General features: G+C 49.7%; 1 long non-coding RNA gene and 22 other non-coding genes across 24 annotated transcripts in view; all 23 read left to right on the plus strand.

The window, feature by feature from the left end:
• LOC122882644 overlaps nt 1-26,895 on the plus strand; it is a 55,510-nt gene that overhangs the window by 24,314 nt on the left and 4,301 nt on the right. The gene's annotated exons all lie outside the window — the stretch shown is intronic.
• Nucleotides 763-870, plus strand: LOC122883816. The gene has a single exon (XR_006379734.1). It is a non-coding gene; the product is annotated as a U6 spliceosomal RNA (small nuclear RNA).
• LOC122883803 lies at nt 2,290-2,396 on the plus strand. Its single transcript, XR_006379719.1, has one exon. It is a non-coding gene; the product is annotated as a U6 spliceosomal RNA (small nuclear RNA).
• On the plus strand, nt 3,817-3,923 carry LOC122883822. The gene has a single exon (XR_006379741.1). It is a non-coding gene; the product is annotated as a U6 spliceosomal RNA (small nuclear RNA).
• LOC122883819 lies at nt 4,931-5,036 on the plus strand. The gene has a single exon (XR_006379738.1). It is a non-coding gene; the product is annotated as a U6 spliceosomal RNA (small nuclear RNA).
• On the plus strand, nt 6,051-6,159 carry LOC122883825. Its single transcript, XR_006379745.1, has one exon. It is a non-coding gene; the product is annotated as a U6 spliceosomal RNA (small nuclear RNA).
• On the plus strand, nt 7,175-7,281 carry LOC122883804. The gene has a single exon (XR_006379720.1). It is a non-coding gene; the product is annotated as a U6 spliceosomal RNA (small nuclear RNA).
• Nucleotides 8,697-8,803, plus strand: LOC122883817. Its single transcript, XR_006379735.1, has one exon. It is a non-coding gene; the product is annotated as a U6 spliceosomal RNA (small nuclear RNA).
• Nucleotides 9,817-9,923, plus strand: LOC122883818. The gene has a single exon (XR_006379737.1). It is a non-coding gene; the product is annotated as a U6 spliceosomal RNA (small nuclear RNA).
• Nucleotides 10,938-11,044, plus strand: LOC122883805. The gene has a single exon (XR_006379721.1). It is a non-coding gene; the product is annotated as a U6 spliceosomal RNA (small nuclear RNA).
• Nucleotides 12,062-12,171, plus strand: LOC122883827. Its single transcript, XR_006379747.1, has one exon. It is a non-coding gene; the product is annotated as a U6 spliceosomal RNA (small nuclear RNA).
• Nucleotides 13,184-13,289, plus strand: LOC122883792. The gene has a single exon (XR_006379707.1). It is a non-coding gene; the product is annotated as a U6 spliceosomal RNA (small nuclear RNA).
• On the plus strand, nt 14,712-14,818 carry LOC122883806. Its single transcript, XR_006379722.1, has one exon. It is a non-coding gene; the product is annotated as a U6 spliceosomal RNA (small nuclear RNA).
• LOC122883807 lies at nt 15,836-15,942 on the plus strand. The gene has a single exon (XR_006379723.1). It is a non-coding gene; the product is annotated as a U6 spliceosomal RNA (small nuclear RNA).
• LOC122883808 lies at nt 16,957-17,063 on the plus strand. The gene has a single exon (XR_006379725.1). It is a non-coding gene; the product is annotated as a U6 spliceosomal RNA (small nuclear RNA).
• LOC122883794 lies at nt 18,078-18,183 on the plus strand. The gene has a single exon (XR_006379709.1). It is a non-coding gene; the product is annotated as a U6 spliceosomal RNA (small nuclear RNA).
• On the plus strand, nt 19,196-19,302 carry LOC122883809. Its single transcript, XR_006379726.1, has one exon. It is a non-coding gene; the product is annotated as a U6 spliceosomal RNA (small nuclear RNA).
• LOC122883795 lies at nt 20,317-20,422 on the plus strand. Its single transcript, XR_006379710.1, has one exon. It is a non-coding gene; the product is annotated as a U6 spliceosomal RNA (small nuclear RNA).
• On the plus strand, nt 21,437-21,543 carry LOC122883793. Its single transcript, XR_006379708.1, has one exon. It is a non-coding gene; the product is annotated as a U6 spliceosomal RNA (small nuclear RNA).
• LOC122883810 lies at nt 22,557-22,663 on the plus strand. Its single transcript, XR_006379727.1, has one exon. It is a non-coding gene; the product is annotated as a U6 spliceosomal RNA (small nuclear RNA).
• Nucleotides 23,676-23,781, plus strand: LOC122883796. Its single transcript, XR_006379711.1, has one exon. It is a non-coding gene; the product is annotated as a U6 spliceosomal RNA (small nuclear RNA).
• On the plus strand, nt 24,797-24,903 carry LOC122883811. The gene has a single exon (XR_006379728.1). It is a non-coding gene; the product is annotated as a U6 spliceosomal RNA (small nuclear RNA).
• On the plus strand, nt 25,917-26,023 carry LOC122883813. The gene has a single exon (XR_006379731.1). It is a non-coding gene; the product is annotated as a U6 spliceosomal RNA (small nuclear RNA).

Here is a 26,895-nt window from a genome sequence, read left to right on the forward strand (position 1 = left end):
TCCGCAGAGAGATGCTCAAGAGTTTGTCTAAGAGGCTCCCAGTTGTCCTGGGATGTGTCATGGGAGGATGAGTAGGTTTTGGGGCCCGAGGTTTAGCCTCCGGCCTGAAGGAAAAAGTGCGAATCAAAGCTTCCAGCGTCCTGACCTAAAAGTTCTTGCTGGCTACAACCACAGTGAGTCGGACGTAGCAAACATGACGTTATCAAGAAGGTAGCCAAGGCAGTTGTTGACTTAGTCTAATTCCTTTACCCAAACCAGGGACACAAGTCAAACTGGGGCCCTATGCTTTGGCATCCCATACTGGCTATCAGAGCCAGACGACAGCAAAAGGTGGGCGTGTCCCAAGTGCTCAGAATAATATATTTGGCATGAAGAACGTTGCACAGTGTGGCTTATCCTGGAGCTGATTGTGCAGAGAGATGCTCAAGAGTTTGTCTAAGAGGCTCCCAGTTGTCCTGGGATGTGTCATGGGAGGGGATGAGTAGGTTTTGGGGCCCGAGGTTTAGCCTCCGGCCTGAAAGAAAAATTGGGCACCGCCTCCTACAGTGTCAGGGCATTTTTGGCCATGCCCTTTATGTGAACATCATAAACGTGCAGACAGAATTGGAAGGCAGTATATAGCAATTGCAAGTATTGTGAGGTCAACATTTGTGATGCTTCGGGTGTTGCCTACTAGGGATTGCAGCCCTCTAGCCTGCACTGCTGCAAAGGGGTTCTTTGGCCAGTAGGGGATTAAAAGTTAGGCAGCAAGGTGGGGTTTGTGTGCTTGCTCCGGCAGCACATACGATAAATTGGAATCGATACAGAGAAGATTAGCATGGCCCCTGCGAAAGGATGACACGCAAATTGCGTGAAGCGTTTCCACATTTTGATGTGCCGTTTTGCCTCGGGAAATGCGGGTGATGCGTGTCCTTCATAAGTGGCTGGAATTCCCGGCGTTCATGTGGCTTTTCCCAACTGATGTCATTACGTGGTGAATGCCAGCGGCAAGGAGGCAACACCTTGTCCAGAAGGTGTATTGTTGCGACGTGAAAGACAAAACTCTACGCCAAACAGTCCCTAACATTGCAGTGGCATGTAGAACCTTATACAGTGTTACTTGTCCTGGAGCTGATTCCGCAGAGAGATGCTCAAGAGTTTGTCTAAGAGGCTCCCAGTTGTCCTGGGATGTGTCATGGGAGGGGATGAGTAGGTTTTGGGTGCCCGAGGTTTAGCCTCCGGCCTGAAGGAAAAAGTGCGAATCAAAGCTTCCAGCGTCCTGACCTAAAAGTTCTTGCTGGCTACAACCACAGTGAGTCGGACGTAGCAAACATGACGTTATCAAGAAGGTAGCCAAGGCAGTTGTTGACTTAGTCTAATTCCTTTACCCAAACCAGGGACACAAGTCAAACTGGGGCCCTATGCTTTGGCATCCCATACTGGCTATCAGAGCCAGACGACAGCAAAAGGTGGGCGTGTCCCAAGTGCTCAGAATAATATATTTGGCATGAAGAACGTTGCACAGTGTGGCTTATCCTGGAGCTGATTGTGCAAAGAGATGCTCCAGAGTTTGTCTAAGAGGCTCCCAGTTGTCCTGGGATGTGTCATGGGAGGATGAGTAGGTTTTGGGTGCCCGAGGTTTAGCCTCCGGCCTGAAGGAAAAAGTGCGAATCAAAGCTTCCAGCGTCCTGACCTAAAAGTTCTTGCTGGCTACAACCACAGTGAGTCGGACGTAGCAAACATGACGTTATCAAGAAGGTAGCCAAGGCAGTTGTTGACTTAGTCTAATTCCTTTACCCAAACCAGGGACACAAGTCAAACTGGGGCCCTATGCTTTGGCATCCCATACTGGCTATCAGAGCCAGACGACAGCAAAAGGTGGGCGTGTCCCAAGTGCTCAGAATAATATATTTGGCATGAAGAACGTTGCACAGTGTGGCTTATCCTGGAGCTGATTGTGCAGAGAGATGCTCAAGAGTTTGTCTAAGAGGCTCCCAGTTGTCCTGGGATGTGTCATGGGAGGATGAGTAGGTTTTGGGGGCCCGAGGTTTAGCCTCCGGCCTGAAAGAAAAAATTGGGCACCGCCTCCTACAGTGTCAGGGCATTTTTGGCCATGCCCTTTATGTGAACATCATAAACGTGCAGACAGAATTGGAAGGCAGTATATAGCAATTGCAAGTATTGTGAGGTCAACATTTGTGATGCTTCGGGGTGTTGCCTACTAGGGATTGCAGCCCTCTAGCCTGCACTGCTGCAAAGGGTTCTTTGGCCAGTAGGGGATTAAAAGTTAGGCAGCAAGGTGGGGTTTGTGTGCTTGCTCCGGCAGCACATACGATAAATTGGAATCGATACAGAGAAGATTAGCATGGCCCCTGCGAAAGGATGACACGCAAATTCGTGAAGCGTTTCCACATTTTGATGTGCCGGTTTTGCCTCGGGGAAATGCGGGTGATGCGTGTCCTTCATAAGTGGCTGGAATTCCCGGCGTTCATGTGGCTTTTCCCAACTGATGTCATTACGTGGTGAATGCCAGCGGCAAGGAGGCAACACCTTGTCCAGAAGGTGTATTGTTGCGACGTGAAAGACAAAACTCTACGCCAAACAGTCCCTAACATTGCAGTGGCATGTAGAACCTTATACAGTGTTACTTGTCCTGGAGCTGATTCCGCAGAGAGATGCTCAAGAGTTTGTCTAAGAGGCTCCCAGTTGTCCTGGGATGTGTCATGGGGGGATGAGTAGGTTTTGGGTGCCCGAGGTTTAGCCTCCGGCCTGAAGGAAAAAGTGCGAATCAAAGCTTCCAGCGTCCTGACCTAAAAGTTCTTGCTGGCTACAACCACAGTGAGTCGGACGTAGCAAACATGACGTTATCAAGAAGGTAGCCAAGGCAGTTGTTGACTTAGTCTAATTCCTTTACCCAAACCAGGGACACAAGTCAAACTGGGGCCCTATGCTTTGGCATCCCATACTGGCTATCAGAGCCAGACGACAGCAAAAGGTGGGCGTGTCCCAAGTGCTCAGAATAATATATTTGGCATGAAGAACGTTGCACAGTGTGGCTTATCCTGGAGCTGATTGTGCAAAGAGATGCTCCAGAGTTTGTCTAAGAGGCTCCCAGTTGTCCTGGGATGTGTCATGGGAGGATGAGTAGGTTTTGGGTGCCCGAGGTTTAGCCTCCGGCCTGAAGGAAAAAGTGCGAATCAAAGCTTCCAGCGTCCTGACCTAAAAGTTCTTGCTGGCTACAACCACAGTGAGTCGGACGTAGCAAACATGACGTTATCAAGAAGGTAGCCAAGGCAGTTGTTGACTTAGTCTAATTCCTTTACCCAAACCAGGGACACAAGTCAAACTGGGGCCCTATGCTTTGGCATCCCATACTGGCTATCAGAGCCAGACGACAGCAAAAGGTGGGCGTGTCCCAAGTGCTCAGAATAATATATTTGGCATGAAGAACGTTGCACAGTGTGGCTTATCCTGGAGCTGATTGTGCAGAGAGATGCTCAAGAGTTTGTCTAAGAGGCTCCCAGTTGTCCTGGGATGTGTCATGGGAGGATGATGAGTAGGTTTTGGGGGCCCGAGGTTTAGCCTCCGGCCTGAAAGAAAATTGGGCACCGCCTCCTACAGTGTCAGGGCATTTTTGGCCATGCCCTTTATGTGAACATCATAAACGTGCAGACAGAATTGGAAGGCAGTATATAGCAATTGCAAGTATTGTGAGGTCAACATTTGTGATGCTTCGGGTGTTGCCTACTAGGGATTGCAGCCCTCTAGCCTGCACTGCTGCAAAGGGGTTCTTTGGCCAGTAGGGGATTAAAAGTTAGGCAGCAAGGTGGGGTTTGTGTGCTTGCTCCGGCAGCACATACGATAAATTGGAATCGATACAGAGAAGATTAGCATGGCCCCTGCGAAAGGATGACACGCAAATTGCGGAAGCGTTTCCACATTTTGATGTGCCGGTTTGCCTCGGGAAATGCGGGTGATGCGTGTCCTTCATAAGTGGCTGGAATTCCCGGCGTTCATGTGGCTTTTCCCAACTGATGTCATTACGTGGTGAATGCCAGCGGCAAGGAGGCAACACCTTGTCCAGAAGGTGTATTGTTGCGACGTGAAAGACAAAACTCTACGCCAAACAGTCCCTAACATTGCAGTGGCATGTAGAACCTTATACAGTGTTACTTGTCCTGGAGCTGATTCCGCAGAGAGATGCTCAAGAGTTTGTCTAAGAGGCTCCCAGTTGTCCTGGGATGTGTCATGGGAGGATGAGTAGGTTTTGGGTGCCCGAGGTTTAGCCTCCGGCCTGAAGGAAAAAGTGCGAATCAAAGCTTCCAGCGTCCTGACCTAAAAGTTCTTGCTGGCTACAACCACAGTGAGTCGGACGTAGCAAACATGACGTTATCAAGAAGGTAGCCAAGGCAGTTGTTGACTTAGTCTAATTCCTTTACCCAAACCAGGGACACAAGTCAAACTGGGGCCCTATGCTTTGGCATCCCATACTGGCTATCAGAGCCAGACGACAGCAAAAGGTGGGCGTGTCCCAAGTGCTCAGAATAATATATTTGGCATGAAGAACGTTGCACAGTGTGGCTTATCCTGGAGCTGATTGTGCAAAGAGATGCTCCAGAGTTTGTCTAAGAGGCTCCCAGTTGTCCTGGGATGTGTCATGGGAGGGGATGAGTAGGTTTTGGGGCCCGAGGTTTAGCCTCCGGCCTGAAAGAAAAATTGGGCACCGCCTCCTACAGTGTCAGGGCATTTTTGGCCATGCCCTTTATGTGAACATCATAAACGTGCAGACAGAATTGGAAGGCAGTATATAGCAATTGCAAGTATTGTGAGGTCAACATTTGTGATGCTTCGGGTGTTGCCTACTAGGGATTGCAGCCCTCTAGCCTGCACTGCTGCAAAGGGTTCTTTGGCCAGTAGGGGATTAAAAGTTAGGCAGCAAGGTGGGGTTTGTGTGCTTGCTCCAGCACATACGATAAATTGGAATCGATACAGAGAAGATTAGCATGGCCCCTGCGAAAGGATGACACGCATAAATTCGTGAAGCGTTTCCACATTTTGATGTGCCGGTTTTGCCTCGGGAAATGCGGGTGATGCGTGTCCTTCATAAGTGGCTGGAATTCCCGGCGTTCATGTGGCTTTTCCCAACCGATGTCATTACGTGGTGAATGCCAGCGGCAAGGAGGCAACACCTTGTCCAGAAGGTGTATTGTTGCGACGTGAAAGACAAGAAAACTCTCACGCCAAACAGTCCCTAACATTGCAGTGGCATGTAGAACCTTATACAGTGTTGCTTGTCCTAGAGCTGATTCCGCAGAGAGATGCTCAAGAGTTTGTCTAAGAGGCTCCCAGTTGTCCTGGGATGTGTCATGGGAGGGGATGAGTAGGTTTTGGGGGCCCGAGGTTTAGCCTCCGGCCTGAAGGAAAAAGTGCGAATCAAAGCTTCCAGCGTCCTGACCTAAAAGTTCTTGCTGGCTACAACCACAGTGAGTCGGACGTAGCAAACATGACGTTATCAAGAAGGTAGCCAAGGCAGTTGTTGACTTAGTCTAATTCCTTTACCCAAACCAGGGACACAAGTCAAACTGGGGCCCTATGCTTTGGCATCCCATACTGGCTATCAGAGCCAGACGACAGCAAAAGGTGGGCGTGTCCCAAGTGCTCAGAATAATATATTTGGCATGAAGAACGTTGCACAGTGTGGCTTATCCTGGAGCTGATTGTGCAAAGAGATGCTCCAGAGTTTGTCTAAGAGGCTCCCAGTTGTCCTGGGATGTGTCATGGGAGGATGAGTAGGTTTTGGGGCCCGAGGTTTAGCCTCCGGCCTGAAAGAAAAATTGGGCACCGCCTCCTACAGTGTCAGGGCATTTTTGGCCATGCCCTTTATGTGAACATCATAAACGTGCAGACAGAATTGGAAGGCAGTATATAGCAATTGCAAGTATTGTGAGGTCAACATTTGTGATGCTTCGGGGTGTTGCCTACTAGGGATTGCAGCCCTCTAGCCTGCACTGCTGCAAAGGGGTTCTTTGGCCAGTAGGGGATTAAAAGTTAGGCAGCAAGGTGGGGTTTGTGTGCTTGCTCCGGCAGCACATACGATATAAATTGGAATCGATACAGAGAAGATTAGCATGGCCCCTGCGAAAGGATGACACGCAAATTCGTGAAGCGTTTCCACATTTTGATGTGCCGGTTTTGCCTCGGGGAAATGCGGGTGATGCGTGTCCTTCATAAGTGGCTGGAATTCCCGGCGTTCATGTGGCTTTTCCCAACCGATGTCATTACGTGGTGAATGCCAGCGGCAAGGAGGCAACACCTTGTCCAGAAGGTGTATTGTTGCGACGTGAAAGACAAGAAAACTCTACGCCAAACAGTCCCTAACATTGCAGTGGCATATAGAACCTTATACAGTGTTACTTGTCCTGGAGCTGATTCCGCAGAGAGATGCTCAAGAGTTTGTCTAAGAGGCTCCCAGTTGTCCTGGGATGTGTCATGGGAGGGGATGAGTAGGTTTTGGGGCCCGAGGTTTAGCCTCCGGCCTGAAGGAAAAAGTGCGAATCAAAGCTTCCAGCGTCCTGACCTAAAAGTTCTTGCTGGCTACAACCACAGTGAGTCGGACGTAGCAAACATGACGTTATCAAGAAGGTAGCCAAGGCAGTTGTTGACTTAGTCTAATTCCTTTACCCAAACCAGGGACACAAGTCAAACTGGGGCCCTATGCTTTGGCATCCCATACTGGCTATCAGAGCCAGACGACAGCAAAAGGTGGGCGTGTCCCAAGTGCTCAGAATAATATATTTGGCATGAAGAACGTTGCACAGTGTGGCTTATCCTGGAGCTGATTGTGCAGAGAGATGCTCAAGAGTTTGTCTAAGAGGCTCCCAGTTGTCCTGGGATGTGTCATGGGAGGGGATGAGTAGGTTTTGGGGGCCCGAGGTTTAGCCTCCGGCCTGAAAGAAAAATTGGGCACCGCCTCCTACAGTGTCAGGGCATTTTTGGCCATGCCCTTTATGTGAACATCATAAACGTGCAGACAGAATTGGAAGGCAGTATATAGCAATTGCAAGTATTGTGAGGTCAACATTTGTGATGCTTCGGGTGTTGCCTACTAGGGATTGCAGCCCTCTAGCCTGCACTGCTGCAAAGGGGTTCTTTGGCCAGTAGGGGATTAAAAGTTAGGCAGCAAGGTGGGGTTTGTGTGCTTGCTCCGGCAGCACATACGATAAATTGGAATCGATACAGAGAAGATTAGCATGGCCCCTGCGAAAGGATGACACGCAAATTCGTGAAGCGTTTCCACATTTTGATGTGCCGGTTTTGCCTCGGGGAAATGCGGGTGATGCGTGTCCTTCATAAGTGGCTGGAATTCCCGGCGTTCATGTGGCTTTTCCCAACTGATGTCATTACGTGGTGAATGCCAGCGGCAAGGAGGCAACACCTTGTCCAGAAGGTGTATTGTTGCGACGTGAAAGACAAAACTCTACGCCAAACAGTCCCTAACATTGCAGTGGCATGTAGAACCTTATACAGTGTTACTTGTCCTGGAGCTGATTCCGCAGAGAGATGCTCAAGAGTTTGTCTAAGAGGCTCCCAGTTGTCCTGGGATGTGTCATGGGAGGATGAGTAGGTTTTGGGTGCCCGAGGTTTAGCCTCCGGCCTGAAGGAAAAGTGCGAATCAAAGCTTCCAGCGTCCTGACCTAAAAGTTCTTGCTGGCTACAACCACAGTGAGTCGGACGTAGCAAACATGACGTTATCAAGAAGGTAGCCAAGGCAGTTGTTGACTTAGTCTAATTCCTTTACCCAAACCAGGGACACAAGTCAAACTGGGGCCCTATGCTTTGGCATCCCATACTGGCTATCAGAGCCAGACGACAGCAAAAGGTGGGCGTGTCCCAAGTGCTCAGAATAATATATTTGGCATGAAGAACGTTGCACAGTGTGGCTTATCCTGGAGCTGATTGTGCAAAGAGATGCTCCAGAGTTTGTCTAAGAGGCTCCCAGTTGTCCTGGGATGTGTCATGGGAGGATGAGTAGGTTTTGGGTGCCCGAGGTTTAGCCTCCGCCCTGAAGGAAAAAGTGCGAATCAAAGCTTCCAGCGTCCTGACCTAAAAGTTCTTGCTGGCTACAACCACAGTGAGTCGGACGTAGCAAACATGACGTTATCAAGAAGGTAGCCAAGGCAGTTGTTGACTTAGTCTAATTCCTTTACCCAAACCAGGGACACAAGTCAAACTGGGGCCCTATGCTTTGGCATCCCATACTGGCTATCAGAGCCAGACGACAGCAAAAGGTGGGCGTGTCCCAAGTGCTCAGAATAATATATTTGGCATGAAGAACGTTGCACAGTGTGGCTTATCCTGGAGCTGATTGTGCAGAGAGATGCTCAAGAGTTTGTCTAAGAGGCTCCCAGTTGTCCTGGGATGTGTCATGGGAGGATGAGTAGGTTTTGGGGCCCGAGGTTTAGCCTCCGGCCTGAAAGAAAAATTGGGCACCGCCTCCTACAGTGTCAGGGCATTTTTGGCCATGCCCTTTATGTGAACATCATAAACGTGCAGACAGAATTGGAAGGCAGTATATAGCAATTGCAAGTATTGTGAGGTCAACATTTGTGATGCTTCGGTGTTGCCTACTAGGGATTGCAGCCCTCTAGCCTGCACTGCTGCAAAGGGGTTCTTTGGCCAGTAGGGGATTAAAAGTTAGGCAGCAAGGTGGGGTTTGTGTGCTTGCTCCGGCAGCACATACGATAAATTGGAATTGATACAGAGAAGATTAGCATGGCCCCTGCGAAAGGATGACACGCAAATTCGTGAAGCGTTTCCACATTTTGATGTGCCGGTTTTGCCTCGGGGAAATGCGGGTGATGCGTGTCCTTCATAAGTGGCTGGAATTCCCGGCGTTCATGTGGCTTTTCCCAACTGATGTCATTACGTGGTGAATGCCAGCGGCAAGGAGGCAACACCTTGTCCAGAAGGTGTATTGTTGCGACGTGAAAGACAAAACTCTACGCCAAACAGTCCCTAACATTGCAGTGGCATGTAGAACCTTATACAGTGTTACTTGTCCTGGAGCTGATTCCGCAGAGAGATGCTCAAGAGTTTGTCTAAGAGGCTCCCAGTTGTCCTGGGATGTGTCATGGGAGGATGAGTAGGTTTTGGGTGCCCGAGGTTTAGCCTCCGGCCTGAAGGAAAAAGTGCGAATCAAAGCTTCCAGCGTCCTGACCTAAAAGTTCTTGCTGGCTACAACCACAGTGAGTCGGACGTAGCAAACATGACGTTATCAAGAAGGTAGCCAAGGCAGTTGTTGACTTAGTCTAATTCCTTTACCCAAACCAGGGACACAAGTCAAACTGGGGCCCTATGCTTTGGCATCCCATACTGGCTATCAGAGCCAGACGACAGCAAAAGGTGGGCGTGTCCCAAGTGCTCAGAATAATATATTTGGCATGAAGAACGTTGCACAGTGTGGCTTATCCTGGAGCTGATTGTGCAGAGAGATGCTCAAGAGTTTGTCTAAGAGGCTCCCAGTTGTCCTGGGATGTGTCATGGGAGGAGGATGAGTAGGTTTTGGGGGCCCGAGGTTTAGCCTCCGGCCTGAAAGAAAAAATTGGGCACCGCCTCCTACAGTGTCAGGGCATTTTTGGCCATGCCCTTTATGTGAACATCATAAACGTGCAGACAGAATTGGAAGGCAGTATATAGCAATTGCAAGTATTGTGAGGTCAACATTTGTGATGCTTCGGGTGTTGCCTACTAGGGATTGCAGCCCTCTAGCCTGCACTGCTGCAAAGGGGTTCTTTGGCCAGTAGGGGATTAAAAGTTAGGCAGCAAGGTGGGGTTTGTGTGCTTGCTCGGCAGCACATACGATAAATTGGAATCGATACAGAGAAGATTAGCATGGCCCCTGCGAAAAGGATGACACGCAAATTCGTGAAGCGTTTCCACATTTTGATGTGCCGGTTTTGCCTCGGGAAATGCGGGTGATGCGTGTCCTTCATAAGTGGCTGGAATTCCCGGCGTTTGTGTGGCTTTTCCCAACCGATGTCATTACGTGGTGAATGCCAGCGGCAAGGAGGCAACACCTTGTCCAGAAGGTGTATTGTTGCGACGTGAAAGACAAGAAAACTCTCTACGCCAAACAGTCCCTAACATTGCAGTGGCATGTAGAACCTTATACAGTGTTACTTGTCCTGGAGCTGATTCCGCAGAGAGATGCTCAAGAGTTTGTCTAAGAGGCTCCCAGTTGTCCTGGGATGTGTCATGGGAGGATGAGTAGGTTTTGGGGGCCGAGGTTTAGCCTCCGGCCTGAAGGAAAAAGTGCGAATCAAAGCTTCCAGCGTCCTGACCTAAAAGTTCTTGCTGGCTACAACCACAGTGAGTCGGACGTAGCAAACATGACGTTATCAAGAAGGTAGCCAAGGCAGTTGTTGACTTAGTCTAATTCCTTTACCCAAACCAGGGACACAAGTCAAACTGGGGCCCTATGCTTTGGCATCCCATACTGGCTATCAGAGCCAGACGACAGCAAAAGGTGGGCGTGTCCCAAGTGCTCAGAATAATATATTTGGCATGAAGAACGTTGCACAGTGTGGCTTATCCTGGAGCTGATTGTGCAAAGAGATGCTCCAGAGTTTGTCTAAGAGGCTCCCAGTTGTCCTGGGATGTGTCATGGGAGGATGATGAGTAGGTTTTGGGGCCCGAGGTTTAGCCTCCGGCCTGAAAGAAAAATTGGGCACCGCCTCCTACAGTGTCAGGGCATTTTTGGCCATGCCCTTTATGTGAACATCATAAACGTGCAGACAGAATTGGAAGGCAGTATATAGCAATTGCAAGTATTGTGAGGTCAACATTTGTGATGCTTCGGGTGTTGCCTACTAGGGATTGCAGCCCTCTAGCCTGCACTGCTGCAAAGGGGTTCTTTGGCCAGTAGGGGATTAAAAGTTAGGCAGCAAGGTGGGGTTTGTGTGCTTGCTCCGGCAGCACATACGATAAATTGGAATCGATACAGAGAAGATTAGCATGGCCCCTGCGAAAGGATGACACGCAAATTCGTGAAGCGTTTCCACATTTTGATGTGCCGGTTTTGCCTCGGGGAAATGCGGGTGATGCGTGTCCTTCATAAGTGGCTGGAATTCCCGGCGTTCATGTGGCTTTTCCCAACCGATGTCATTACGTGGTGAATGCCAGCGGCAAGGAGGCAACACCTTGTCCAGAAGGTGTATTGTTGCGACGTGAAAGACAAGAAAACTCTACGCCAAACAGTCCCTAACATTGCAGTGGCATGTAGAACCTTATACAGTGTTGCTTGTCCTGGAGCTGATTCCGCAGAGAGATGCTCAAGAGTTTGTCTAAGAGGCTCCCAGTTGTCCTGGGATGTGTCATGGGAGGGGATGAGTAGGTTTTGGGGGCCCGAGGTTTAGCCTCCGGCCTGAAGGAAAAAGTGCGAATCAAAGCTTCCAGCGTCCTGACCTAAAAGTTCTTGCTGGCTACAACCACAGTGAGTCGGACGTAGCAAACATGACGTTATCAAGAAGGTAGCCAAGGCAGTTGTTGACTTAGTCTAATTCCTTTACCCAAACCAGGGACACAAGTCAAACTGGGGCCCTATGCTTTGGCATCCCATACTGGCTATCAGAGCCAGACGACAGCAAAAGGTGGGCGTGTCCCAAGTGCTCAGAATAATATATTTGGCATGAAGAACGTTGCACAGTGTGGCTTATCCTGGAGCTGATTGTGCAAAGAGATGCTCCAGAGTTTGTCTAAGAGGCTCCCAGTTGTCCTGGGATGTGTCATGGGAGGGGATGAGTAGGTTTTGGGGGCCCGAGGTTTAGCCTCCGGCCTGAAAGAAAAATTGGGCACCGCCTCCTACAGTGTCAGGGCATTTTTGGCCATGCCCTTTATGTGAACATCATAAACGTGCAGACAGAATTGGAAGGCAGTATATAGCAATTGCAAGTATTGTGAGGTCAACATTTGTGATGCTTCGGGGTGTTGCCTACTAGGGATTGCAGCCCTCTAGCCTGCACTGCTGCAAAGGGGTTCTTTGGCCAGTAGGGGATTAAAAGTTAGGCAGCAAGGTGGGGTTTGTGTGCTTGCTCCGGCAGCACATACGATAAATTGGAATCGATACAGAGAAGATTAGCATGGCCCCTGCGAAAAGGATGACACGCAAATTCGTGAAAGCGTTTCCACATTTTGATGTGCCGGTTTTGCCTCGGGAAATGCGGGTGATGCGTGTCCTTCATAAGTGGCTGGAATTCCCGGCGTTCATGTGGCTTTTCCCAACCGATGTCATTACGTGGTGAATGCCAGCGGCAAGGAGGCAACACCTTGTCCAGAAGGTGTATTGTTGCGACGTGAAAGACAAGAAAACTCTCTACGCCAAACAGTCCCTAACATTGCAGTGGCATGTAGAACCTTATACAGTGTTACTTGTCCTGGAGCTGATTCCGCAGAGAGATGCTCAAGAGTTTGTCTAAGAGGCTCCCAGTTGTCCTGGGATGTGTCATGGGAGGATGAGTAGGTTTTGGGGCCCGAGGTTTAGCCTCCGGCCTGAAGGAAAAAGTGCGAATCAAAGCTTCCAGCGTCCTGACCTAAAAGTTCTTGCTGGCTACAACCACAGTGAGTCGGACGTAGCAAACATGACGTTATCAAGAAGGTAGCCAAGGCAGTTGTTGACTTAGTCTAATTCCTTTACCCAAACCAGGGACACAAGTCAAACTGGGGCCCTATGCTTTGGCATCCCATACTGGCTATCAGAGCCAGACGACAGCAAAAGGTGGGCGTGTCCCAAGTGCTCAGAATAATATATTTGGCATGAAGAACGTTGCACAGTGTGGCTTATCCTGGAGCTGATTGTGCAGAGAGATGCTCCAGAGTTTGTCTAAGAGGCTCCCAGTTGTCCTGGGATGTGTCATGGGAGGGGATGAGTAGGTTTGGGGGCCCGAGGTTTAGCCTCCGGCCTGAAAGAAAAATTGGGCACCGCCTCCTACAGTGTCAGGGCATTTTTGGCCATGCCCTTTATGTGAACATCATAAACGTGCAGACAGAATTGGAAGGCAGTATATAGCAATTGCAAGTATTGTGAGGTCAACATTTGTGATGCTTCGGGTGTTGCCTACTAGGGATTGCAGCCCTCTAGCCTGCACTGCTGCAAAGGGGTTCTTTGGCCAGTAGGGGATTAAAAGTTAGGCAGCAAGGTGGGGTTTGTGTGCTTGCTCCGCAGCACATACGATAAATTGGAATCGATACAGAGAAGATTAGCATGGCCCCTGCGAAAGGATGACACGCAAATTCGTGAAGCGTTTCCACATTTTGATGTGCCGGTTTTGCCTCGGGGAAATGCGGGTGATGCGTGTCCTTCATAAGTGGCTGGAATTCCCGGCGTTCGTGTGGCTTTTCCCAACCGATGTCATTACGTGGTGAATGCCAGCGGCAAGGAGGCAACACCTTGTCCAGAAGGTGTATTGTTGCGACGTGAAAGACAAGAAAACTCTACGCCAAACAGTCCCTAACATTGCAGTGGCATGTAGAACCTTATACAGTGTTACTTGTCCTGGAGCTGATTCCGCAGAGAGATGCTCAAGAGTTTGTCTAAGAGGCTCCCAGTTGTCCTGGGATGTGTCATGGGAGGATGAGTAGGTTTTGGGGCCCGAGGTTTAGCCTCCGGCCTGAAGGAAAAAGTGCGAATCAAAGCTTCCAGCGTCCTGACCTAAAAGTTCTTGCTGGCTACAACCACAGTGAGTCGGACGTAGCAAATATGACGTTATCAAGAAGGTAGCCAAGGCAGTTGTTGACTTAGTCTAATTCCTTTACCCAAACCAGGGACACAAGTCAAACTGGGGCCCTATGCTTTGGCATCCCATACTGGCTATCAGAGCCAGACGACAGCAAAAGGTGGGCGTGTCCCAAGTGCTCAGAATAATATATTTGGCATGAAGAACGTTGCACAGTGTGGCTTATCCTGGAGCTGATTGTGCAAAGAGATGCTCCAGAGTTTGTCTAAGAGGCTCCCAGTTGTCCTGGGATGTGTCATGGGAGGATGAGTAGGTTTTGGGGCCCGAGGTTTAGCCTCCGGCCTGAAGGAAAAAGTGCGAATCAAAGCTTCCAGCGTCCTGACCTAAAAGTTCTTGCTGGCTACAACCACAGTGAGTCGGACGTAGCAAACATGACGTTATCAAGAAGGTAGCCAAGGCAGTTGTTGACTTAGTCTAATTCCTTTACCCAAACCAGGGACACAAGTCAAACTGGGGCCCTATGCTTTGGCATCCCATACTGGCTATCAGAGCCAGACGACAGCAAAAGGTGGGCGTGTCCCAAGTGCTCAGAATAATATATTTGGCATGAAGAACGTTGCACAGTGTGGCTTATCCTGGAGCTGATTGTGCAGAGAGATGCTCAAGAGTTTGTCTAAGAGGCTCCCAGTTGTCCTGAGATGTGTCATGGGAGGGGATGAGTAGGTTTTGGGGGCCCGAGGTTTAGCCTCCGGCCTGAAAGAAAAATTGGGCACCGCCTCCTACAGTGTCAGGGCATTTTTGGCCATGCCCTTTATGTGAACATCATAAACGTGCAGACAGAATTGGAAGGCAGTATATAGCAATTGCAAGTATTGTGAGGTCAACATTTGTGATGCTTCGGGGTGTTGCCTACTAGGGATTGCAGCCCTCTAGCCTGCACTGCTGCAAAGGGGTTCTTTGGCCAGTAGGGGATTAAAAGTTAGGCAGCAAGGTGGGGTTTGTGTGCTTGCTCCGGCAGCACATACGATAAATTGGAATCGATACAGAGAAGATTAGCATGGCCCCTGCGAAAGGATGACACGCAAATTCGTGAAGCGTTTCCACATTTTGATGTGCCGGTTTTGCCTCGGGGAAATGCGGGTGATGCGTGTCCTTCATAAGTGGCTGGAATTCCCGGCGTTCATGTGGCTTTTCCCAACCGATGTCATTACGTGGTGAATGCCAGCGGCAAGGAGGCAACACCTTGTCCAGAAGGTGTATTGTTGCGACGTGAAAGACAAAGAAAACTCTACGCCAAACAGTCCCTAACATTGCAGTGGCATGTAGAACCTTATACAGTGTTACTTGTCCTGGAGCTGATTCCGCAGAGAGATGCTCAAGAGTTTGTCTAAGAGGCTCCCAGTTGTCCTGGGATGTGTCATGGGAGGGGATGAGTAGGTTTTGGGGCCCGAGGTTTAGCCTCCGGCCTGAAGGAAAAAGTGCGAATCAAAGCTTCCAGCGTCCTGACCTAAAAGTTCTTGCTGGCTACAACCACAGTGAGTCGGACGTAGCAAATATGACGTTATCAAGAAGGTAGCCAAGGCAGTTGTTGACTTAGTCTAATTCCTTTACCCAAACCAGGGACACAAGTCAAACTGGGGCCCTATGCTTTGGCATCCCATACTGGCTATCAGAGCCAGACGACAGCAAAAGGTGGGCGTGTCCCAAGTGCTCAGAATAATATATTTGGCATGAAGAACGTTGCACAGTGTGGCTTATCCTGGAGCTGATTGTGCAAAGAGATGCTCCAGAGTTTGTCTAAGAGGCTCCCAGTTGTCCTGGGATGTGTCATGGGAGGGGATGAGTAGGTTTTGGGGGCCCGAGGTTTAGCCTCCGGCCTGAAAGAAAAATTGGGCACCGCCTCCTACAGTGTCAGGGCATTTTTGGCCATGCCCTTTATGTGAACATCATAAACGTGCAGACAGAATTGGAAGGCAGTATATAGCAATTGCAAGTATTGTGAGGTCAACATTTGTGATGCTTCGGGGTGTTGCCTACTAGGGATTGCAGCCCTCTAGCCTGCACTGCTGCAAAGGGGTTCTTTGGCCAGTAGGGGATTAAAAGTTAGGCAGCAAGGTGGGGTTTGTGTGCTTGCTCCGGCAGCACATACGATAAATTGGAATCGATACAGAGAAGATTAGCATGGCCCCTGCGAAAGGATGACACGCAAATTCGTGAAGCGTTTCCACATTTTGATGTGCCGGTTTTGCCTCGGGGAAATGCGGGTGATGCGTGTCCTTCATAAGTGGCTGGAATTCCCGGCGTTCATGTGGCTTTTCCCAACCGATGTCATTACGTGGTGAATGCCAGCGGCAAGGAGGCAACACCTTGTCCAGAAGGTGTATTGTTGCGACGTGAAAGACAAGAAAACTCTACGCCAAACAGTCCCTAACATTGCAGTGGCATGTAGAACCTTATACAGTGTTGCTTGTCCTGGAGCTGATTCCGCAGAGAGATGCTCAAGAGTTTGTCTAAGAGGCTCCCAGTTGTCCTGGGATGTGTCATGGGAGGATGAGTAGGTTTTGGGGGCCCGAGGTTTAGCCTCCGGCCTGAAGGAAAAAGTGCGAATCAAAGCTTCCAGCGTCCTGACCTAAAAGTTCTTGCTGGCTACAACCACAGTGAGTCGGACGTAGCAAACATGACGTTATCAAGAAGGTAGCCAAGGCAGTTGTTGACTTAGTCTAATTCCTTTACCCAAACCAGGGACACAAGTCAAACTGGGGCCCTATGCTTTGGCATCCCATACTGGCTATCAGAGCCAGACGACAGCAAAAGGTGGGCGTGTCCCAAGTGCTCAGAATAATATATTTGGCATGAAGAACGTTGCACAGTGTGGCTTATCCTGGAGCTGATTGTGCAAAGAGATGCTCCAGAGTTTGTCTAAGAGGCTCCCAGTTGTCCTGGGATGTGTCATGGGAGGGGATGAGTAGGTTTTGGGGGCCCGAGGTTTAGCCTCCGGCCTGAAAGAAAAATTGGGCACCGCCTCCTACAGTGTCAGGGCATTTTTGGCCATGCCCTTTATGTGAACATCATAAACGTGCAGACAGAATTGGAAGGCAGTATATAGCAATTGCAAGTATTGTGAGGTCAACATTTGTGATGCTTCGGGGTGTTGCCTACTAGGGATTGCAGCCCTCTAGCCTGCACTGCTGCAAAGGGGTTCTTCGCCAGTAGGGGATTAAAAGTTAGGCAGCAAGGTGGGGTTTGTGTGCTTGCTCCGGCAGCACATACGATAAATTGGAATCGATACAGAGAAGATTAGCATGGCCCCTGCGAAAGGATGACACGCAAATTCGTGAAGCGTTTCCACATTTTGATGTGCCGGTTTTGCCTCGGGGAAATGCGGGTGATGCGTGTCCTTCATAAGTGGCTGGAATTCCCGGCGTTCATGTGGCTTTTCCCAACCGATGTCATTACGTGGTGAATGCCAGCGGCAAGAGGCAACACCTTGTCCAGAAGGTGTATTGTTGCGACGTGAAAGACAAGAAAACTCTCACGCCAAACAGTCCCTAACATTGCAGTGGCATATAGAACCTTATACAGTGTTACTTGTCCTGGAGCTGATTCCGCAGAGAGATGCTCAAGAGTTTGTCTAAGAGGCTCCCAGTTGTCCTGGGATGTGTCATGGGAGGGGATGAGTAGGTTTTGGGGGCCCGAGGTTTAGCCTCCGGCCTGAAGGAAAAAGTGCGAATCAAAGCTTCCAGCGTCCTGACCTAAAAGTTCTTGCTGGCTACAACCACAGTGAGTCGGACGTAGCAAACATGACGTTATCAAGAAGGTAGCCAAGGCAGTTGTTGACTTAGTCTAATTCCTTTACCCAAACCAGGGACACAAGTCAAACTGGGGCCCTATGCTTTGGCATCCCATACTGGCTATCAGAGCCAGACGACAGCAAAAGGTGGGCGTGTCCCAAGTGCTCAGAATAATATATTTGGCATGAAGAACGTTGCACAGTGTGGCTTATCCTGGAGCTGATTGTGCAAAGAGATGCTCCAGAGTTTGTCTAAGAGGCTCCCAGTTGTCCTGGGATGTGTCATGGGAGGATGAGTAGGTTTTGGGGCCCGAGGTTTAGCCTCCGGCCTGAAAGAAAAATTGGGCACCGCCTCCTACAGTGTCAGGGCATTTTTGGCCATGCCCTTTATGTGAACATCATAAACGTGCAGACAGAATTGGAAGGCAGTATATAGCAATTGCAAGTATTGTGAGGTCAACATTTGTGATGCTTCGGGGTGTTGCTTACTAGGGATTGCAGCCCTCTAGCCTGCACTGCTGCAAAGGGGTTCTTTGGCCAGTAGGGGATTAAAAGTTAGGCAGCAAGGTGGGGTTTGTGTGCTTGCTCGGCAGCACATACGATAAATTGGAATCGATACAGAGAAGATTAGCATGGCCCCTGCGAAAGGATGACACGCAAATTCGTGAAGCGTTTCCACATTTTGATGTGCCGGTTTTGCCTCGGGGAAATGCGGGTGATGCGTGTCCTTCATAAGTGGCTGGAATTCCCGGCGTTCATGTGGCTTTTCCCAACCGATGTCATTACGTGGTGAATGCCAGCGGCAAGGAGGCAACACCTTGTCCAGAAGGTGTATTGTTGCGACGTGAAAGACAAGAAAACTCTACGCCAAACAGTCCCTAACATTGCAGTGGCATGTAGAACCTTATACAGTGTTGCTTGTCCTGGAGCTGATTCCGCAGAGAGATGCTCAAGAGTTTGTCTAAGAGGCTCCCAGTTGTCCTGGGATGTGTCATGGGAGGATGAGTAGGTTTTGGGGCCCGAGGTTTAGCCTCCGGCCTGAAGGAAAAAGTGCGAATCAAAGCTTCCAGCGTCCTGACCTAAAAGTTCTTGCTGGCTACAACCACAGTGAGTCGGACGTAGCAAATATGACGTTATCAAGAAGGTAGCCAAGGCAGTTGTTGACTTAGTCTAATTCCTTTACCCAAACCAGGGACACAAGTCAAACTGGGGCCCTATGCTTTGGCATCCCATACTGGCTATCAGAGCCAGACGACAGCAAAAGGTGGGCGTGTCCCAAGTGCTCAGAATAATATATTTGGCATGAAGAACGTTGCACAGTGTGGCTTATCCTGGAGCTGATTGTGCAGAGAGATGCTCAAGAGTTTGTCTAAGAGGCTCCCAGTTGTCCTGGGATGTGTCATGGGAGGGGATGAGTAGGTTTTGGGGGCCCGAGGTTTAGCCTCCGGCCTGAAAGAAAAATTGGGCACCGCCTCCTACAGTGTCAGGGCATTTTTGGCCATGCCCTTTATGTGAACATCATAAACGTGCAGACAGAATTGGAAGGCAGTATATAGCAATTGCAAGTATTGTGAGGTCAACATTTGTGATGCTTGGGTGTTGCCTACTAGGGATTGCAGCCCTCTAGCCTGCACTGCTGCAAAGGGGTTCTTTGGCCAGTAGGGGATTAAAAGTTAGGCAGCAAGGTGGGGTTTGTGTGCTTGCTCCGGCAGCACATACGATAAATTGGAATCGATACAGAGAAGATTAGCATGGCCCCTGCGAAAGGATGACACGCAAATTCGTGAAGCGTTTCCACATTTTGATGTGCCGGTTTTGCCTCGGGGAAATGCGGGTGATGCGTGTCCTTCATAAGTGGCTGGAATTCCCGGCGTTCATGTGGCTTTTCCCAACCGATGTCATTACGTGGTGAATGCCAGCGGCAAGGAGGCAACACCTTGTCCAGAAGGTGTATTGTTGCGACGTGAAAGACAAGAAAACTCTACGCCAAACAGTCCCTAACATTGCAGTGGCATGTAGAACCTTATACAGTGTTGCTTGTCCTAGAGCTGATTCCGCAGAGAGATGCTCAAGAGTTTGTCTAAGAGGCTCCCAGTTGTCCTGGGATGTGTCATGGAGAGGATGAGTAGGTTTTGGGGGCCCGAGGTTTAGCCTCCGGCCTGAAGGAAAAAGTGCGAATCAAAGCTTCCAGCGTCCTGACCTAAAAGTTCTTGCTGGCTACAACCACAGTGAGTCGGACGTAGCAAACATGACGTTATCAAGAAGGTAGCCAAGGCAGTTGTTGACTTAGTCTAATTCCTTTACCCAAACCAGGGACACAAGTCAAACTGGGGCCCTATGCTTTGGCATCCCATACTGGCTATCAGAGCCAGACGACAGCAAAAGGTGGGCGTGTCCCAAGTGCTCAGAATAATATATTTGGCATGAAGAACGTTGCACAGTGTGGCTTATCCTGGAGCTGATTGTGCAAAGAGATGCTCCAGAGTTTGTCTAAGAGGCTCCCAGTTGTCCTGGGATGTGTCATGGGAGGGGATGAGTAGGTTTTGGGGCCCGAGGTTTAGCCTCCGGCCTGAAAGAAAAATTGGGCACCGCCTCCTACAGTGTCAGGGCATTTTTGGCCATGCCCTTTATGTGAACATCATAAACGTGCAGACAGAATTGGAAGGCAGTATATAGCAATTGCAAGTATTGTGAGGTCAACATTTGTGATGCTTCGGGTGTTGCCTACTAGGGATTGCAGCCCTCTAGCCTGCACTGCTGCAAAGGGGTTCTTTGGCCAGTAGGGGATTAAAAGTTAGGCAGCAAGGTGGGGTTTGTGTGCTTGCTCGGCAGCACATACGATAAATTGGAATCGATACAGAGAAGATTAGCATGGCCCCTGCGAAAGGATGACACGCAAATTCGTGAAGCGTTTCCACATTTTGATGTGCCGGTTTTGCCTCGGGAAATGCGGGGTGATGCGTGTCCTTCATAAGTGGCTGGAATTCCCGGCGTTCGTGTGGCTTTTCCCAACCGATGTCATTACGTGGTGAATGCCAGCGGCAAGGAGGCAACACCTTGTCCAGAAGGTGTATTGTTGCGACGTGAAAGACAAGAAAACTCTACGCCAAACAGTCCCTAACATTGCAGTGGCATGTAGAACCTTATACAGTGTTGCTTGTCCTGGAGCTGATTCCGCAGAGAGATGCTCAAGAGTTTGTCTAAGAGGCTCCCAGTTGTCCTGGGATGTGTCATGGGAGGGGATGAGTAGGTTTTGGGGGCCCGAGGTTTAGCCTCCGGCCTGAAGGAAAAAGTGCGAATCAAAGCTTCCAGCGTCCTGACCTAAAAGTTCTTGCTGGCTACAACCACAGTGAGTCGGACGTAGCAAATATGACGTTATCAAGAAGGTAGCCAAGGCAGTTGTTGACTTAGTCTAATTCCTTTACCCAAACCAGGGACACAAGTCAAACTGGGGCCCTATGCTTTGGCATCCCATACTGGCTATCAGAGCCAGACGACAGCAAAAGGTGGGCGTGTCCCAAGTGCTCAGAATAATATATTTGGCATGAAGAACGTTGCACAGTGTGGCTTATCCTGGAGCTGATTGTGCAGAGAGATGCTCAAGAGTTTGTCTAAGAGGCTCCCAGTTGTCCTGGGATGTGTCATGGGAGGATGAGTAGGTTTTGGGGGCCCGAGGTTTAGCCTCCGGCCTGAAAGAAAAATTGGGCACCGCCTCCTACAGTGTCAGGGCATTTTTGGCCATGCCCTTTATGTGAACATCATAAACGTGCAGACAGAATTGGAAGGCAGTATATAGCAATTGCAAGTATTGTGAGGTCAACATTTGTGATGCTTCGGGTGTTGCCTACTAGGGATTGCAGCCCTCTAGCCTGCACTGCTGCAAAGGGGTTCTTTGGCCAGTAGGGGATTAAAAGTTAGGCAGCAAGGTGGGGTTTGTGTGCTTGCTCCGCAGCACATACGATAAATTGGAATCGATACAGAGAAGATTAGCATGGCCCCTGCGAAAGGATGACACGCAAATTGCGTGAAGCGTTTCCACATTTTGATGTGCCGGTTTTGCCTCGGGGAAATGCGGGTGATGCGTGTCCTTCATAAGTGGCTGGAATTCCCGGCGTTCGTGTGGCTTTTCCCAACCGATGTCATTACGTGGTGAATGCCAGCGGCAAGGAGGCAACACCTTGTCCAGAAGGTGTATTGTTGCGACGTGAAAGACAAGAAAACTCTACGCCAAACAGTCCCTAACATTGCAGTGGCATGTAGAACCTTATACAGTGTTGCTTGTCCTGGAGCTGATTCCGCAGAGAGATGCTCAAGAGTTTGTCTAAGAGGCTCCCAGTTGTCCTGGGATGTGTCATGGGAGGGGATGAGTAGGTTTTGGGGCCCGAGGTTTAGCCTCCGGCCTGAAGGAAAAAGTGCGAATCAAAGCTTCCAGCGTCCTGACCTAAAAGTTCTTGCTGGCTACAACCACAGTGAGTCGGACGTAGCAAACATGACGTTATCAAGAAGGTAGCCAAGGCAGTTGTTGACTTAGTCTAATTCCTTTACCCAAACCAGGGACACAAGTCAAACTGGGGCCCTATGCTTTGGCATCCCATACTGGCTATCAGAGCCAGACGACAGCAAAAGGTGGGCGTGTCCCAAGTGCTCAGAATAATATATTTGGCATGAAGAACGTTGCACAGTGTGGCTTATCCTGGAGCTGATTGTGCAAAGAGATGCTCCAGAGTTTGTCTAAGAGGCTCCCAGTTGTCCTGGGATGTGTCATGGGAGGATGAGTAGGTTTTGGGGCCCGAGGTTTAGCCTCCGGCCTGAAAGAAAAATTGGGCACCGCCTCCTACAGTGTCAGGGCATTTTTGGCCATGCCCTTTATGTGAACATCATAAACGTGCAGACAGAATTGGAAGGCAGTATATAGCAATTGCAAGTATTGTGAGGTCAACATTTGTGATGCTTCGGGGTGTTGCTTACTAGGGATTGCAGCCCTCTAGCCTGCACTGCTGCAAAGGGGTTCTTTGGCCAGTAGGGGATTAAAAGTTAGGCAGCAAGGTGGGGTTTGTGTGCTTGCTCCGGCAGCACATACGATAAATTGGAATCGATACAGAGAAGATTAGCATGGCCCCTGCGAAAGGATGACACGCAAATTCGTGAAGCGTTTCCACATTTTGATGTGCCGGTTTTGCCTCGGGGAAATGCGGGTGATGCGTGTCCTTCATAAGTGGCTGGAATTCCCGGCGTTCGTGTGGCTTTTCCCAACCGATGTCATTACGTGGTGAATGCCAGCGGCAAGGAGGCAACACCTTGTCCAGAAGGTGTATTGTTGCGACGTGAAAGACAAGAAAACTCTACGCCAAACAGTCCCTAACATTGCAGTGGCATGTAGAACCTTATACAGTGTTGCTTGTCCTGGAGCTGATTCCGCAGAGAGATGCTCAAGAGTTTGTCTAAGAGGCTCCCAGTTGTCCTGGGATGTGTCATGGGGGGATGAGTAGGTTTTGGGGCCCGAGGTTTAGCCTCCGGCCTGAAGGAAAAAGTGCGAATCAAAGCTTCCAGCGTCCTGACCTAAAAGTTCTTGCTGGCTACAACCACAGTGAGTCGGACGTAGCAAACATGACGTTATCAAGAAGGTAGCCAAGGCAGTTGTTGACTTAGTCTAATTCCTTTACCCAAACCAGGGACACAAGTCAAACTGGGGCCCTATGCTTTGGCATCCCATACTGGCTATCAGAGCCAGACGACAGCAAAAGGTGGGCGTGTCCCAAGTGCTCAGAATAATATATTTGGCATGAAGAACGTTGCACAGTGTGGCTTATCCTGGAGCTGATTGTGCAGAGAGATGCTCAAGAGTTTGTCTAAGAGGCTCCCAGTTGTCCTGAGATGTGTCATGGGAGGGATGAGTAGGTTTTGGGGGCCCGAGGTTTAGCCTCCGGCCTGAAAGAAAAATTGGGCACCGCCTCCTACAGTGTCAGGGCATTTTTGGCCATGCCCTTTATGTGAACATCATAAACGTGCAGACAGAATTGGAAGGCAGTATATAGCAATTGCAAGTATTGTGAGGTCAACATTTGTGATGCTTCGGGTGTTGCCTACTAGGGATTGCAGCCCTCTAGCCTGCACTGCTGCAAAGGGGTTCTTTGGCCAGTAGGGGATTAAAAGTTAGGCAGCAAGGTGGGGTTTGTGTGCTTGCTCGGCAGCACATACGATAAATTGGAATCGATACAGAGAAGATTAGCATGGCCCCTGCGAAAGGATGACACGCAAATTCGTGAAGCGCTTCCACATTTTGATGTGCCGGTTTTGCCTCGGGAAATGCGGGTGATGCGTGTCCTTCATAAGTGGCTGGAATTCCCGGCGTTCGTGTGGCTTTTCCCAACCGATGTCATTACGTGGTGAATGCCAGCGGCAAGGAGGCAACACCTTGTCCAGAAGGTGTATTGTTGCGACGTGAAAGACAAGAAAACTCTCTACGCCAAACAGTCCCTAACATTGCAGTGGCATGTAGAACCTTATACAGTGTTGCTTGTCCTGGAGCTGATTCCGCAGAGAGATGCTCAAGAGTTTGTCTAAGAGGCTCCCAGTTGTCCTGGGATGTGTCATGGGAGGGGATGAGTAGGTTTTGGGGGCCCGAGGTTTAGCCTCCGGCCTGAAGGAAAAAGTGCGAATCAAAGCTTCCAGCGTCCTGACCTAAAAGTTCTTGCTGGCTACAACCACAGTGAGTCGGACGTAGCAAACATGACGTTATCAAGAAGGTAGCCAAGGCAGTTGTTGACTTAGTCTAATTCCTTTACCCAAACCAGGGACACAAGTCAAACTGGGGCCCTATGCTTTGGCATCCCATACTGGCTATCAGAGCCAGACGACAGCAAAAGGTGGGCGTGTCCCAAGTGCTCAGAATAATATATTTGGCATGAAGAACGTTGCACAGTGTGGCTTATCCTGGAGCTGATTGTGCAAAGAGATGCTCCAGAGTTTGTCTAAGAGGCTCCCAGTTGTCCTGGGATGTGTCATGGGAGGATGAGTAGGTTTTGGGGGCCCGAGGTTTAGCCTCCGGCCTGAAAGAAAAATTGGGCACCGCCTCCTACAGTGTCAGGGCATTTTTGGCCATGCCCTTTATGTGAACATCATAAACGTGCAGACAGAATTGGAAGGCAGTATATAGCAATTGCAAGTATTGTGAGGTCAACATTTGTGATGCTTCGGGTGTTGCCTACTAGGGATTGCAGCCCTCTAGCCTGCACTGCTGCAAAGGGGTTCTTTGGCCAGTAGGGGATTAAAAGTTAGGCAGCAAGGTGGGGTTTGTGTGCTTGCTCCGGCAGCACATACGATAAATTGGAATCGATACAGAGAAGATTAGCATGGCCCCTGCGAAAGGATGACACGCAAATTCGTGAAGCGTTTCCACATTTTGATGTGCCGTTTTGCCTCGGGAAATGCGGGTGATGCGTGTCCTTCATAAGTGGCTGGAATTCCCGGCGTTCGTGTGGCTTTTCCCAACCGATGTCATTACGTGGTGAATGCCAGCGGCAAGGAGGCAACACCTTGTCCAGAAGGTGTATTGTTGCGACGTGAAAGACAAGAAAACTCTCACGCCAAACAGTCCCTAACATTGCAGTGGCATGTAGAACCTTATACAGTGTTGCTTGTCCTGGAGCTGATTCCGCAGAGAGATGCTCAAGAGTTTGTCTAAGAGGCTCCCAGTTGTCCTGGGATGTGTCATGGGAGGGGATGAGTAGGTTTTGGGGGCCCGAGGTTTAGCCTCCGGCCTGAAGGAAAAAGTGCGAATCAAAGCTTCCAGCGTCCTGACCTAAAAGTTCTTGCTGGCTACAACCACAGTGAGTCGGACGTAGCAAACATGACGTTATCAAGAAGGTAGCCAAGGCAGTTGTTGACTTAGTCTAATTCCTTTACCCAAACCAGGGACACAAGTCAAACTGGGGCCCTATGCTTTGGCATCCCATACTGGCTATCAGAGCCAGACGACAGCAAAAGGTGGGCGTGTCCCAAGTGCTCAGAATAATATATTTGGCATGAAGAACGTTGCACAGTGTGGCTTATCCTGGAGCTGATTGTGCAGAGAGATGCTCAAGAGTTTGTCTAAGAGGCTCCCAGTTGTCCTGGGATGTGTCATGGGGGGATGAGTAGGTTTTGGGGCCCCGAGGTTTAGCCTCCGGCCTGAAAGAAAAATTGGGCACCGCCTCCTACAGTGTCAGGGCATTTTTGGCCATGCCCTTTATGTGAACATCATAAACGTGCAGACAGAATTGGAAGGCAGTATATAGCAATTGCAAGTATTGTGAGGTCAACATTTGTGATGCTTCGGGTGTTGCCTACTAGGGATTGCAGCCCTCTAGCCTGCACTGCTGCAAAGGGGTTCTTTGGCCAGTAGGGGATTAAAAGTTAGGCAGCAAGGTGGGGTTTGTGTGCTTGCTCCGGCAGCACATACGATAAATTGGAATCGATACAGAGAAGATTAGCATGGCCCCTGCGAAAGGATGACACGCAAATTCGTGAAGCGTTTCCACATTTTGATGTGCCGGTTTTGCCTCGGGGAAATGCGGGTGATGCGTGTCCTTCATAAGTGGCTGGAATTCCCGGCGTTCGTGTGGCTTTTCCCAACCGATGTCATTACGTGGTGAATGCCAGCGGCAAGGAGGCAACACCTTGTCCAGAAGGTGTATTGTTGCGACGTGAAAGACAAGAAAACTCTCTACGCCAAACAGTCCCTAACATTGCAGTGGCATGTAGAACCTTATACAGTGTTACTTGTCCTGGAGCTGATTCCGCAGAGAGATGCTCAAGAGTTTGTCTAAGAGGCTCCCAGTTGTCCTGGGATGTGTCATGGGAGGGGATGAGTAGGTTTTGGGGGCCCGAGGTTTAGCCTCCGGCCTGAAGGAAAAAGTGCGAATCAAAGCTTCCAGCGTCCTGACCTAAAAGTTCTTGCTGGCTACAACCACAGTGAGTCGGACGTAGCAAACATGACGTTATCAAGAAGGTAGCCAAGGCAGTTGTTGACTTAGTCTAATTCCTTTACCCAAACCAGGGACACAAGTCAAACTGGGGCCCTATGCTTTGGCATCCCATACTGGCTATCAGAGCCAGACGACAGCAAAAGGTGGGCGTGTCCCAAGTGCTCAGAATAATATATTTGGCATGAAGAACGTTGCACAGTGTGGCTTATCCTGGAGCTGATTGTGCAAAGAGATGCTCCAGAGTTTGTCTAAGAGGCTCCCAGTTGTCCTGGGATGTGTCATGGGAGGGGATGAGTAGGTTTTGGGGGCCCGAGGTTTAGCCTCCGGCCTGAAAGAAAAATTGGGCACCGCCTCCTACAGTGTCAGGGCATTTTTGGCCATGCCCTTTATGTGTGAACATCATAAACGTGCAGACAGAATTGGAAGGCAG

This window comes from Siniperca chuatsi, linkage group LG10 (assembly GCF_020085105.1).
Source record: "Siniperca chuatsi isolate FFG_IHB_CAS linkage group LG10, ASM2008510v1, whole genome shotgun sequence".
Taxonomy (NCBI): domain Eukaryota; kingdom Metazoa; phylum Chordata; class Actinopteri; order Centrarchiformes; family Sinipercidae; genus Siniperca; species Siniperca chuatsi.